This window comes from Emydura macquarii, unplaced genomic scaffold (assembly GCF_026122565.2).
Source record: "Emydura macquarii macquarii isolate MOO-44397 ecotype Brisbane River unplaced genomic scaffold, CSIRO-AGI_Emac_v2 contig_2448, whole genome shotgun sequence".
Lineage (NCBI taxonomy): Eukaryota > Metazoa > Chordata > Testudines > Chelidae > Emydura > Emydura macquarii.
This window is the reverse complement of record NW_027132585.1, coordinates 1,352,533-1,366,510: the sequence shown is the minus strand read 5'-3', so window position 1 is coordinate 1,366,510 and position 13,978 is coordinate 1,352,533. Positions and strand designations below refer to the sequence as shown.

The 13,978-nt window shown below is 38.8% G+C and overlaps 1 long non-coding RNA gene across 2 annotated transcripts; it reads right to left on the bottom strand.

The window, feature by feature from the left end:
- Nucleotides 1–414: 414 nt before the first annotated feature.
- On the bottom strand, nucleotides 415–12,901 carry LOC137162641 (uncharacterized). 2 transcript variants are annotated; one of them, XR_010922445.1, is made up of 4 exons: nucleotides 12,802–12,901; nucleotides 11,705–11,814; nucleotides 6,028–6,123; nucleotides 415–549 (listed from the first exon to the last, which is right to left on the bottom strand). It is a non-coding gene; the product is annotated as an uncharacterized lncRNA (long non-coding RNA). The 2 variants fall into 2 exon arrangements; XR_010922444.1 differs by having other exon boundaries at nucleotides 6,028–6,120.
- Between the last annotated feature and the right edge of the window lie 1,077 nt (nucleotides 12,902–13,978).

Here is a 13,978-nt window from a genome sequence, read left to right as displayed (position 1 = left end):
CTTAAATCAGTTGGGGTGGGAGCAGCCTGTCCTACTAGTATATTCTTTGTGATATTAATTTAGCTGTCTCCTGGGTGCAATCCTGTTCATAATGAAGCCAATGATAGTTTTGCCAAGAGCTGCAGATCTGAATCCAAACTTTGTGGTGATACAAAGCAAAGAAACGTTTCTTCTAAGCTCAATAAAAAGTTGGAATTATGAGGCAAAATAAAAATATAAAAAAAATTAAATGTCAATAAAATCTCTAATGTCTACAATTATCTTAAGTAAACGGTTTATTGGTGGGCCTAGCAGAATGCAGTCTCATTAGAGAAAACGCACAGGTTTATAAGTGGTTATAATAATGCTAAGTGATGAGCTGCATTATTGACAATAGGATCCCAATCATAAAAAGATCATTTTGCAGCATCTTTATTACCAAAACATGATTTTTATTTTTATGAGACAAACAACAGACCTGATTACAGCCATTGTTCTTTGTAAGCTATTTGACTCTTCCCTCTTGAGCAGCATTAGAAGAGGTGTTTCACAGGCTTTCAGCATCAGCTCCTGTAGGTGCAAAGAAAGTCACACCAATTTATTTAATCATCTTCTGAGTGCAAGCAGTACTTTAGAGTCTGAAGGGTGTCTAACATGAAGTACTTAAACTGAGTGTCCTAAACCGATCAAAGTGGTTGTAACTCTCTCTATCCAGTTGCTTTAACTCCCTTCAGGAAACAGTTTCAGTGTGCAGTGTGATTGAAGCATGCTGTGTGAGGGAAAATGCTCTGGCATTTTTTCTTCTCTTCTTGTTGTTCTATCTGATCAGCTTAGATGGAACACTATCAATGTTAAAATCATAGGCAGGAAATGGGAAGGGTATATTTCAACAATATAGTAGGTATGTGCTCGGAAAAATGACTGGCATGGTTTACACTTTATCTCATTTCCAAGGGCAATTAAAAAAAAATCTAGTCTGATAGACACACTGGGACCAGATTGCCCATTCTTCTGAATGGATGTCAATTGAATTAGCTGTTTCTTTTAAATATTTAAGAATAAGTGGTACATCTTAGTTTTGATACAAAAGGCCAAGTTTGATTACTGGCAGTTTTGAAGACATGCTACTCCAGAGAATTTTGGATTAAGAGACAAGTGAGTAATTACTTTTATATTAAGCTGTTGGAGATATACTATACAGAGAAAGTATCACTAACAATGAACAAAAAATGCTGCTTGAGCCCATCATTGTTATTGCAGTGCCATCTAACATTACTATAGTCTAAAGGCTGTCAGCATTCTGAGAAAACTGCCTTTAACTTATGACGAAAAGCTATTGATTATTTTTTGCCTTTTTGTGACTAGAGAAGAGTCAAAATTCATTGATTTATTTTGGTGTAATCTGCGTTTAAATTTTCTCCATAGTTCCCCTCTTCGCAACATCAAGAAATAGGTTTCAGATAGGGGACCAACTAAATAAGGAATATTATAAAACTAATGGAATCCTGAAAGAATAGTGCAGCATAAACACTACCATGTTTTTGTATCCAGTTCTTAGCTCTAATATCTGACCCGATTACAAACACAGTTGTGTTTACACTGATGCTTATTTGAAAACACAACCATTTCTTACCCATATTTGTATATTCACATTTACCATGCTACTAGCTCTGGGAAAATCTGGCTAGCCATCCCTTATTGTCTCTACAGGGGATAAAAGTGCCTTCAGGATATACATCAGCCGGTAGTGGGTCTATTTTAGGATTTCACCCAGTACAGAAATCTGGGAGAAAAAAAGTGGCCCAGACTGGTTACACAGCTACTGTTAGAGTTCAAAAGTTATAATGTACACAATGACATACTGGTTACAGTGAGAAAGATCAGTGAGTCATCACTATGGTGTTGCTATTACCTCAATTATGTTTAATAGAGAAAACCTATATGATCAATAGGAATCAATGTTTCCCAGAATGTTGGGATTCCAAATGACAAACACTTCAAACATGAAGTATTAGATTCGAAGCTAGTAGTTCATGGAGTAACAGCATCAACTGGAGCTGCAAAAGTGACACTGCAGCTGTGGAAATGAGAAACAAGGTGTAAACTATAGTGTAGACTGATGTAGGTGTTTTTACCAAATTGTCATGTTACCTTGCTCCCTGGACAATATAAGTTTTATAAGTGGATTTTGTTTTCAGTCTCTTATCTTGCAAAACTGCTTATTTAAAAGCTAGATAACATTTTATCCTTTGTGTCCCAATTACAAGATCAACCTGTATTGGGTGACCAGATAGCAAGCAAGAAAAATCATAATGGGATGGGAGGTAATAGGCACCTATATAAGAAAAGGTCCCAAATAGCAGGACTGTCCATATAAAATCAAGACATCTACTCAGCCTGACTTGGGATGGCTGACAGATGTATTGCTTGACTGAGATGTTGCCAGAGAAAAGAGTAGGAATGAAGGTGAATCTAACGATATAAACTAGAAAAACCCATTTTAGTTGTCCTTCCTAGAGGTACAGAAATCTAGATGAGATTCTAATGAGATTAATGATGTACGTTTTATTAGATGTACCTTTTCATTTTCCTTTGCAACTATTTTCTGTTATCATTAATAAAACTAGCAGTATTGTGTCCAGTCTACATTTTTTCATATAAGTTGTGTGAAATAAACATGCTCTTTGATGCTCTTTTTTTTTTTAAAAGATAGTTAATTTTCCATGTGCCTCTTGTGGTATATTATCAGAGGAAGATATCCATTAAGTTTTGTTCTTATTGTATGGGACAAGTAGGATGTATTTCAATCCCCAGTGTCTAGGGTACATCACATTAAGTAAAAGGCAATGAGTTTGCATTCCAGCACTTCATCTTGAGTGTCTAATACTTTTTCATTGTATCATAAGATCATGTATTGAATGGAGACCGAATGGATGCATTTGGGAGAGAAGCCAATGACAGCATGTATTGTCTCATAACAGGTACTAGTAGATTTCCTTTGAGTTATTTTCTCATCACAAATATATTAAAAATTTATAGCCCAATATGGAGATCTTACAATTCTGAGAAATTGCCTGTGCGCCTTCAATGTGACAGTTAATGGATGTCCTCACAGTTTATATTACCTCATACACGCCACATAACATTGTGCCGTCTTGTTTCTACTGTGTTGAAACTATGGTTGGTCTCCATCAGCCTGATAATGCAAGAAATCCATGCTGAGGTGAGAATGCTATGACTTATTTTCTATTTCTAGAGGGTAGGGCAGGGATGGACAACTGTAATAAAAATAGTTTTATTACTACATCTAAATTTGATCTGCACCTACATTAATCAAAGAGTTCCCAGTCTCTGCCACTTTTCTTTATATAGTTTGATAGCCACACTTGTGTCTCACTCTGTCCATGATGTTAAACACACAAACAGCAGAATAGATCAGCAGAATTTTGAAGTTGTTCAGGGCATATTCTGACAACATGGACACATGAATTTTATTTGAAATGACTGAAAAGACTAACATTTCCAAATAGAGATATAAATCATAGCTAAAAAAAGCAGACAGGAATCCTGGCAAATGTAAAAGAGGGAATGCTTCATTTTCCAGTACTGTTGCTCCCCTGTTCTTTGTCATATTTACATCTAGTGAAGAGAACTATGTGGATTCTTAGATTCCAGGGCCAGAAGGGACCGCTATGATCATCTAGTCTGACTATGCCATTATGGTGGCAAGGCTCCAAACAAGGACAGCTAAGCTAATAAAAGCTATTAGTATCAGTAATGCTCCCAATATTTATTTTGGGGAGATTGGGACCCTACATGAGCCAACCCCATCATTCCAAGATGGCTGAGATGATTCAACCCTCCCGTGGTTAGGAGACAAAGACTGCACCTCTCTGTAGAACATACATGGATCTATTCTTCCAGGATCACGTAGTTACTCTAAACAATGTATAATATAATATAATGCTGAAATATTTCACCATTCTTCCCCATCCCACAGCCTTCCCCCACAGGTACCCCTTTTGGGCCGCTAATAAAGTAAGATTCAAGCCTGGACCAGAGACAAGTTTTCTCTACACAAAAATGGAAAGCTCACTACTTGGAGACTTTGCAGAGCTAGATAGAGGAACTTTATACCATTAAAGGGAAGATTTCCCTCCTTCTACCTCATTTATGATGGTGGCAGGTATGGAAATAATGGGCTCCAAGGCTGTGAAATTTTTTAAGAATACAAAAGCTGTCTGAGGTCCTTTTTAGGGAAGCAATAAACAGCTACGCCCAGTAGCTCTGTACAGATGGCCACTCTCACACATGGCTTTACAGGTGGTGGGGTAAAAAACATAATTCTAATTAAAAGCTCTCTCAATCACTTATATTATTTTTATGTAGCACATGTGTCATATACCAAATACATGATGATGTGGGTGTGGGAGAGACACTTTACTGACAATCCTTAGGGATAACATGCATGACTTACATGTTATTTCAACACTCATGAACAGTATGGACATTGCAAACTCATACTAAGGAAACATTTTTACCACTGTGACCCTTTGAGAATCCCAATGCCAGATGGCAAAGGGCTCTCTGATATGTCAGAATGTAATTTCCACTGGTTTAACCAACTGAATACACCTTACAAACTGAACACACATACATCATTTGAAAATTAACACACCAATCAATATCACTGTGAAACACTGTATGTGACACTGTCTGTGAAATTATGGATATTCTCCAATATTATGTTCAGGAGCCTGTAAACAGACAAAGAAAGCAACACAGGTTTTTTTGTTTTTGTTATTTTCCCTCCAGACAGAGGAGAAAGGCAAACATTTCTTTGGCTCAGTTTGAAATCAAACCAGGTGTGACCAGAGACTAGAACAATGGACTATTCATTTGCATTTCAAGTTGCAGGAAGATCATTTGCATTGTAAACCACAAGAGACTGCAAAATTAACAGGGTGTCACAGATAGCTAAGCCAGCAGAAGAGCTTCAAGACTTTGAAGGCAATGATAAACATTGGGGATATAAGGAATGGCTGAAAAACTTTGGGGATATCCATCTCCCGAGGGAACAAAGAAACCAGCACTTGTTTTTTGATTCTGTGAGGGTGGTATCCTGACTTAAACAGCCAGTCATGCTAGAGAATGCTAACAACTAGGTATGAGTAAAAAATAGTTAGGCGAATTATATCTTGCTAGAATTGAGTTTCAGACATTAGAGCACATGTTATGAAAGGGTTAAAACAAAAATATTTCCTTCACACTCTCTTGAAATCACTTAAATCTATGTTTTCTTAATAAACTTATTCTTAGTTTAATTATAAACCATCACAGTGCAGTTATATTGGAGTAAGTGTGAGTCATCAGCAAACCTAGAAGGCTGGTGTGTACACAGTCTCTTTGAAGGCAGCAAACAACTTTTGAGAGGGACTGCAGGGGAAATGGTTTTGTGGATATTTGTTGTTCAGGTCATGCTCCAAGGAGTAACCGGACAGATGGAAGCCAGAGTGAGACCACTGTGCGGTGAACATGCTGCTGGTGACCAGATGCCCTGATTTTATAGGGACAGTCCCAATGGTCAGGGTTTTTTCTTATATAGGCACCTATAACCTCCCACCCCCTGTCCCGATTTTTCACACTTGCTGTCTGGTCACCCTAGTATCAGGACTCTGAGCCAATGCTACACAAAACAGAGGGACTCAGGATTACAGGGCAGGTGGTGATAGAAACGGTTAGGTCTGGGTGAACCTCCACAGTGTCACAACCACATCATGAAGTTTCTTGCTCTCTCTCTTCATACACATGAACAAGTTAGATATTCTGTGTATCAATTCAAGGCCTTTTTCAAACTTCATGAAAGATAGTCTGTACACGCATTTTATTGCTGTCTTTTAAAAGATGGGAAACTTGGGTACTTGTGAAAACAGGCGTAATAAGCATTTCCTAAGAACAGCTCTCATCAAGCATATGGCCCAAATTTTCAAACCTGGGCTGGTATGCACCAATTTGGATACTCAGGCGCCCAAGCCTGACAACGCTGACCTACACGTGGCCGACAACAAGCTGCCCAATGCTTCTCTGCCAATGTTCTTCAGGCTTGACTTGTTACGCCTCTGCTCTTCTGGTCCTGGGTATCTGCTGAAAAGAGGCTGCTAATTATGCCAGATTGTAACAAATTATGTAATACAGACAAGAGCCCACCAACGAGCAGGATGAGTTTTACTTGTGTCTAAAAGTGAATTTGAATACTTGTCTCCAAAGGAAGCAAGCTACTTCATTAACCCATTGTGTCATCAAGTCCTGTAGAAGACTGACATTTCAGGCTATTCTGTAAAACATGCCAGGTAAGTATCAAACTAATTTATTTCTTTTTCCCCCCACAGATTGTAATATCATAGCCTTCTATCAAATCCACTATTTGACTGATCTGATGGCTGAGGTCTATAACAGGTCAATTTATGATAAAATTACTAAAATATGACTACATAATCTTCTAAGCCAATGTTCTCTCCCCAAGTGCTTGAGCTAGTTTAGAATTTTTAAAGTTGATTCAACAGACATTTCAAAAATCATTCATCAGCCAAAAACCTAATTCCTCTGCTCTCAGCAGCTTGTTTGATCAATAAACTGATGCAAATTACTCCTAACAAATGATTCTTATAAGCTTTACTCTGCCTTATATCAAAGAGTTTGTTTCTTGCTTTTCATTTATGCTGCCCTAATCCATTTTCTCAAACTCAAAAGTGAGATTGTAAGAAATTGACTTTTCCTAAGTCACTTTTTTTGTCAATTGATTCCTGTATACTACATGAAACAATCTGCTTCTAGTAACCTATAACCTTCCTGGTCTTACTACAAGGCTGAGGTTTTTTTAAAATATTGATTTGTTCCTTCCAGAAAACCTAATGCATCTAGAATCTGTGCTCTCACACATTTTAAGCTCTTTGCAGCAAGGTCTTCATGTGGGCTTATTTGGAAAATATCCTACCCAATGGGGTTCTGCGTAATGGGGCCTCTGGATCCTACTGTAATATAATATTGATTAAGTATATTAAAGTGACGCTGATATTTTGTCAATGGTTACCTTTTGTTATGCTCACTTGTAGTTTTAATAAGAATTCATTTTTTCACCTTTAAGGAACAATTTGTGTGTGGGGGAAAGGGGGAGGACAGGGAACTAGTACTTACAGAAAAGAGATGTGATTATTATAATAATCTGCTGAATATTTTGGCTAATTGGACATTTAAATGGGGACTGTATCAAAAGCAATGTTGTCTAAAATTAGATTTTCTAGGTACCCTGTGAAATTGTTATAATGGTATGGTTTTACGAAAACCAGGCCTTTCTGCATGTTGTATTTTCATCGTATTTTTTATTATTCCTGTGTTCTCTTAATTAATCCTTGAATTCTTGCCTTCATGTGGCAGAGGTGTTTTTACCAAAAGACAGGGTGTGAAAGGCAGGTATCTGGGACCTTTTAAAAATAACCAGACAGGTCAGGACAGGTGTGGCTTTTCAGTCCAGAAAGGCAGCCTATCTAGAAGAAGGAAACCTCTGATTTCAAACCTCCATCCCCAGATTAAGTGAAGCCTGCTAGTGGGCTGCAGCAACACCAATACCACCTGTTGGCAGTCCGCCAGGACTACAATAACAAGGTGGGAAGAAGGCACATATGTAGTTCAACTAGGAAAAGGCCTCTCATTGTGGTGTACATCCCACTGTGGTGGGACACCGACCAATACACTATAGTCTCTGGCAAAAGGTGTCTATGTTGTAATAGGATGCTTGCATGACAACCTGACCCCTGATGATGTGATAAAGTGAAGAAGAAAATCTTTAAACAGCACATAAAGTATACGTGTCAGCAGAAGAATATATCCTCAGGCAAACTGCATCGGCCTCTTATCTTCATTGCATTAAAAAACCCACTCTCAATAGTTTAGCCAAACATCTGAATTTGCAGGTCACAGTTATTGATACTACCATGTGAAACACAGAAAGTCACTTCACCAAGCAAAGTGTATAGTGAATTTTCTTTCCCTGCCCCCTCAACTGTGTGCTTTGTCATTAGTAGGATACATCACACGTACTAGAATACATAACATTGTTATATTTTGGGTTTTCCCCTCTAGAAGTGTTTTTCAAAGATGTTTGTCTGTGTTTTGGACTAACTATATTAAAAAAAACCCACAATAAACTCTTTAATAATCTATTAGGCAAGTATAAATTCCGTAAATGAGATAAAGAGACTTTTAAAGTCTTTCCCCTTGATTTATGTAGAGCTGACTTTCTCTGTAGTATGATTATTTTCAATAACTGCTTTGATTGACTCCAGTTAACTAACTTGTCTACAGTCTAGAGTAGAGCTGAATCCTGGAAGAAGCTGTTTTATTCGATGACTTGTAGAGTGAGCATAATGAAGGTTTAGCTGAGTTCCTCTCCTCTCTCCATCCCTAATTCTGAACATTTTTAGGCTTGAGCAGAGGCATTAACACCTCCCCCCCGCATCTTTGTTATTCTAGATTGTGTTGTTCTCCCACCCTCTGAACAAATGGTCTCCTTTTCATTAGCTGTAACTGGACAAAGTAAATGTTCTATATCCCTCATAAATCTAGCTGTCTATTTACTGTCTAATAAATTCAAAATATGTCAAGATCTCATTTATTAAGATCAAATTAGACTTAACAGTGACATGCTTTCAGTTATACAAAACAACTTTTAAAACTAACTCTAGTAATGATGTCCTGGTGGCAGCAGGAAGGCTTGACTCAGAAATGGCCTTTGATGGAGTGACCTGGGAATATTACTTCATCCTCATACTCAGTTTGCCTCTTGAACTGTTACATACTATACTCCGCTTGTGGTAAATGCTTCTTTTACGAGTCCATTCTCCATTGGTTTTGAATTCTTAGTAACTGTGAACTTCTATTATATACATTGTGTGATATGGTAGGAAAAGGTCATGTAGACTGGCCATAGCACAGGTCAAGTTCTGTCTGGTTTCACCTGTGTATATGTGGAGCAACTCTACTGACTTCTCCCTCTGTTGACTTGCTCTGGATTTAAACTTTGTGCGCATGAGAGCAGAATAGTGTTCTATATGTTAGGACCCAAATCAGCAAAGAACTTAAGTATATGCTTAACTTTAGCAAGTTCTTAAGCACATGCTCAATATTTTGCTGAACAGAAATGGATTTAAACATTACATAAATGTACTTTGAACTGGGGCCATAGTAAATTTAGGAAGGCGCTCAATTTAAAATTAGTCAGAAGTCCTCAGTGATGTTGATGGCTTCTTTGCATCAGATTGTAGTTTTAAGCAGGTATTTACAATGACTAACAAGTAACAATTTTTTAAAATGTAATAATTGGCTTTCCAGCCAAAATACATATGTCAAAGATTCAGTTACTAGTTGGTGTGCCCCAGCATGGCTGGGCATGGCATACCAACTTCTTTGTCAGCCACAGCTCAAGCCACTTGCTTATCTGCTCCTTTGTGCAACTCAGAACTCTGGTCGGGTTGCTTGAAGCCTCACCCCTTCCAAATAACAGGAAAGCCCAAACAAAAGCCTGAAGTCCAGTAACTCTATACGAGTCTTAGTCTGGGCACAGTAATTCTTTCCCTTTTACTCCCAAGGTTTACATCTTCTCTCCTACAAGGGGTGGTGGTGATAGGGGAACCCAGGCCAATCCTTGCCTCTGGGTTGTAGCTAGAGCCCTCACAATAAGCAGCTGCAGCCTGTTTCTTACAATCCCTAGCTGGTTCTGTGGGCTGCTTCTACCTTTACCTGTTTCCAGGCATCTGCCATACAGCTGCATTCTCCAGTCATCTCTCTGGAGTACCACCTGCCATACTATTTTATCCTGGTTTGGCACTGAGAAACTTTCTCAGGATGGTGCCGACACTGTAATTAGACACCCGCAGCTGCCTGTGTCAGCCGGCTCAGGCTGGTGCGGTTCAGAATAAGGAACTATTTAATTGCAGGGTAGAAAATTGAGCTTGGGCTGCAGACTGAACTCTAGAACCCTCCCACTGTGCCAGGTACTGGAGCCCGGGCTCCAGCTCCAGCCCCAGCCTGAACATGTACACCACAATTAAACAACCCCTTAGCCCTAGTCAGCAGGCATGGGCCAGCCATGGGTTTTTAACTGCAGTGAAGACGTACCATCTGACAGCCACAGTCCTCTGCCTGAGTTGCAGCCTTTTATCCCAGCTGTGGTTAATCAGCTAGTTAAGCTGCACCCAGAGAGGAATAGACCGTTCTGGTAATGCCTTCCTGGCTGCCACATCGGTGTCTATACACCTCATCACAACATGTTAGTATGGCACATGCTAAATTAGATTTTAAATTAGCAAAAACGAATGTTTTGTATATACTTGGGCTTTCAGTTTCTCTATCAGATCATTTGTATTACTGTACTACATATCTGTTTTCTTTGTTATCAAATTAAAGTCATCCTCAGTGTATGCAGTTTTCTTAAGACTATTAATATATTCAGTGTGTGTTCATAGTTGCCTTGATTAGGAATTACAGACCCATTTAAAGTGCAAGCATTCCTATTTTCTTTTTACAAAAAGATAAATATGCTGCCTTTAACTATTGCTGGGTTTCTTTCTGTGCTTTTTCTTTCTTTCTTGTTCTTTTTTAAATCCAAACTCTCCTAAACTTGGGATAAGATAAGCTGTTCCACTTTGGATTAAATCAAAGGACACACACACACTTTGTTTCCTGGTGGTTAGGGCACCAGGTGGGAGGCCCAGAGTCCAGCCCCCTGCTACAAAAGCTCTTTAATAATTTATCCACACTGGAACAGCTTCAACATGAGAGACTGAGGGAGACTGTCTTGGGAGAAACAATGGCACTAAAGCAGAATTTAACACCAGGTGATCAAAGGACTGGCTGTACCCCCAGATGGAACTTTCTGCATACTTTTTCATTATTACCTTATTTAACATTCTTCTTATAGACCCCGATTTAGCAAAATACTTAAACCTCTGCCTAACTTTGAGCATGTGGGCATCCCTCTTAACTTATGCTGTATAGGAGACAAACATTGATTATTTAAGAAACAACCTGCTGACTGCAGCTTTAAAAAACCAAACCAAACTTCACTGAGTCATCCCATTGCCTTATAGCATTACTACAAATTGATACTTGATAGAGCACTAGTGTAAATTCTATAGCATTCCTCATTTTGATGGCCTGATGCTAATGACGTAAATTCCAAAAAGAATTAGATGCAGAACTATTCAGCAGTGAAAAGTCAGCTACATGAGACATTAATCAAATCCTTAGGACAGAAGATACAACGTATGCCCAGTGTAAATTGTGATTTATATAGGAATGATTTCACATGGCTATTTTCTGGTGATATTTTAAATATTAACATATTTTAATAATGACATAACGTTATTGATAGTGTTGATCCATTCTGAATTATTTTTTTAAAAGGTAGCAATGCTCTAATTTATGTAATTAGAGGCTTATATTTTCCTGAAGTTTTCAAAGAATGTCACACTAAATCAAAGACGATCTTCCACTGTTGCAATGGAGGGGAATCCATAACCTTTTAATTTGATCGACCATATCTGCTTCCAAAATGCAACCAAAATGGAGGGGAATCCATAACCTTTTAATTTGATCGACCATATCTGCTTCCAATAAACTATTTTAATGATGTGGGCAATACAAGTCTTTTTGTGCAAAAGAATCTCACCAGGGTTGTTGTGGGGAAGAAGGAATTCTACCTCCGGGACATGGGGTAGTTCTCCAGAGCTGCAGTAATCCCTCCAGCTCATCCTGACAATCCATGCCATTACACCCCAGCTGCAGGAGAGACAGTCAGTGGATTTGCATATGTTTAGATCTGCTTGTACTCTTCTTTTTCCTCACATGGACTGTTTATCACAATGCTAGAATTCCTTGCATCCCAGCTGCAGGTTCAGATCATTTGTAAACAGGCAATAACTTCCCCCATGTCTACCAGTTTTGCTGCAGTCAAAGCTCTATGTAGCATGGGGAGTGGGAGTAGGAGTAGGAGTAGGGAGGAATCAGATTTGCCCCTAGATGAATAAAGGCCATCTGCCTTATGTATGTACTTAATCCATACATTAAACTAGATGAGAAAAACACTGGATGTTCTACTGAAATCAATGGCAGAACCTCCAATGACTTCATGAGGTCAAGGATTTCGCCCATTATGTTTGCAAAGTAAAGCACTCAAAGGTAAGCAAATGCCAAAGTTAAAGATGCCTGTGAAACTTCCTTTGCCACCTTGTGTTCATGCTTTATGATGCAGTCTTTAATAACAGGATCACATACTACTTTTCCCTACAAGCTGATATTGTTGCAGTAAATGAAGCAGTATTTTTTTATTCTCACTGTTCAAGGTGTTCTACACACTGTCCTACCTGCAAACCAAATGAGACAGGAGTCCTCTGAACCACTGCATGATTCTCTACAGACCCTGCTAATTTCATTGTCTAACCTATGCCATGAATAACACAAAGGTTCTGAGGAAAAAGTAGCATGTGTGATCATGGATCAAATACTGTTGAAATGGCCTCCTGCCCTCAACGGGCAGAGCAGAGTCCTACCTGTAAAGAGGAATGTGCCATCCCCACAAATCATCCTGTAGTTTGGTGTAGCTCTGCAGCTGCACCCTGCCTTAATTTCCCACATTGGGTCATCAGTAAGTTCACTTTAAAGGCTCTGGGCAAGGGGAAGCCAAATCAAGCTAATAAAGTAAGTATGTCAAGTTGAATAAGCCCCCACAGGCAGAGCAGTTGTAACTATAGTTCATAAGGCTTTTACCTCAGTATCCTGGTTCAGAGCTCCCAAACCTAATCTCCACAAAGTCTTTAGGCCCAACTAGTCCCTTAGAGACTGAGAAAATCCACTGCAGTGCTTCCCCTCCTCCCCCCCCTTACTTAACAGCTTGTTCCTGCTTAAATAGCCCATCCCCAGGAATGGCAGGACAGGAGCCCTTAATTATACTCAGGCTGTCTTGGTTGAAGGCTTCAAGGGGTAGTACGCTCATTCACATACCCCATATCAGAAATACACTTCTATCCATTTTAGGTACATATCTGGTATCTAAGTTCCTCACAATGTTAATGTATTTATCCTCAAAAACCCCATGTGAAGTAGGGAAGTGCGATTACAGCTATATTTACAGATGAGGCACAGAGAAAACATTTGTGTGAGTAAAGCTTGAATACACAAATGGTCACCAAAAATGAACAAAAAAGAGTCAAGAATATGGCTGACACAAATGAAGAAAACGAAGGTATTCCCTCAACTCTGTATTTTATATGGGGTAGCACACTGCTTAGAGTATGATGGTATGCTGAAGGATAAGGGCTTTACATTTATCATTTGGAGAGTGGGGGGGGGGGGGTGCACTGTGAGAGTTTGCAGCCTTTCCCAAATGAGTGCTGATAAATCCACATCATTCTATATTCTAGACAGGTCACATTTTACAGAACCCCCCCCACACACACACACATTTTATCAATGTTTTAGAGTCAAACTGTACTGGGATTAATTCTAATGCCTTTTTTCTCTAAAGCCATGTAAATGTCTTTAGTTTCCATGAATCCAACTGCAAACAGCTCACAAGGGGAAGAAAACGCTAACTTCTACATTTAAAAAATCTGTCTGTTTCTATATATGAAAGTGACATAATTTTAAAGTCTGATATCTTGGGACTTTTCAGGGCTAGGAGCAAGTACTGTGCATTCCAGAAGAATGCTAGGAACAATTCATTTCCAATGGCATAAAGTTCTTATTTTCAGCTCCTCAAGACAATCAGAAATGAAGCCTGTTACTTTTGTAGAACAGAATAATGTCTGTTCTAGGCCTCAGGATGATCCAATTTTGTTAGGAATATTCAATATTATGTGAAACTGCCAGTCATTTTTGTAGCAGGATTTTAAAATGTATTATTATTATTAATATTATTATTAAAATGGTGGCTGGTTAAAGCTTC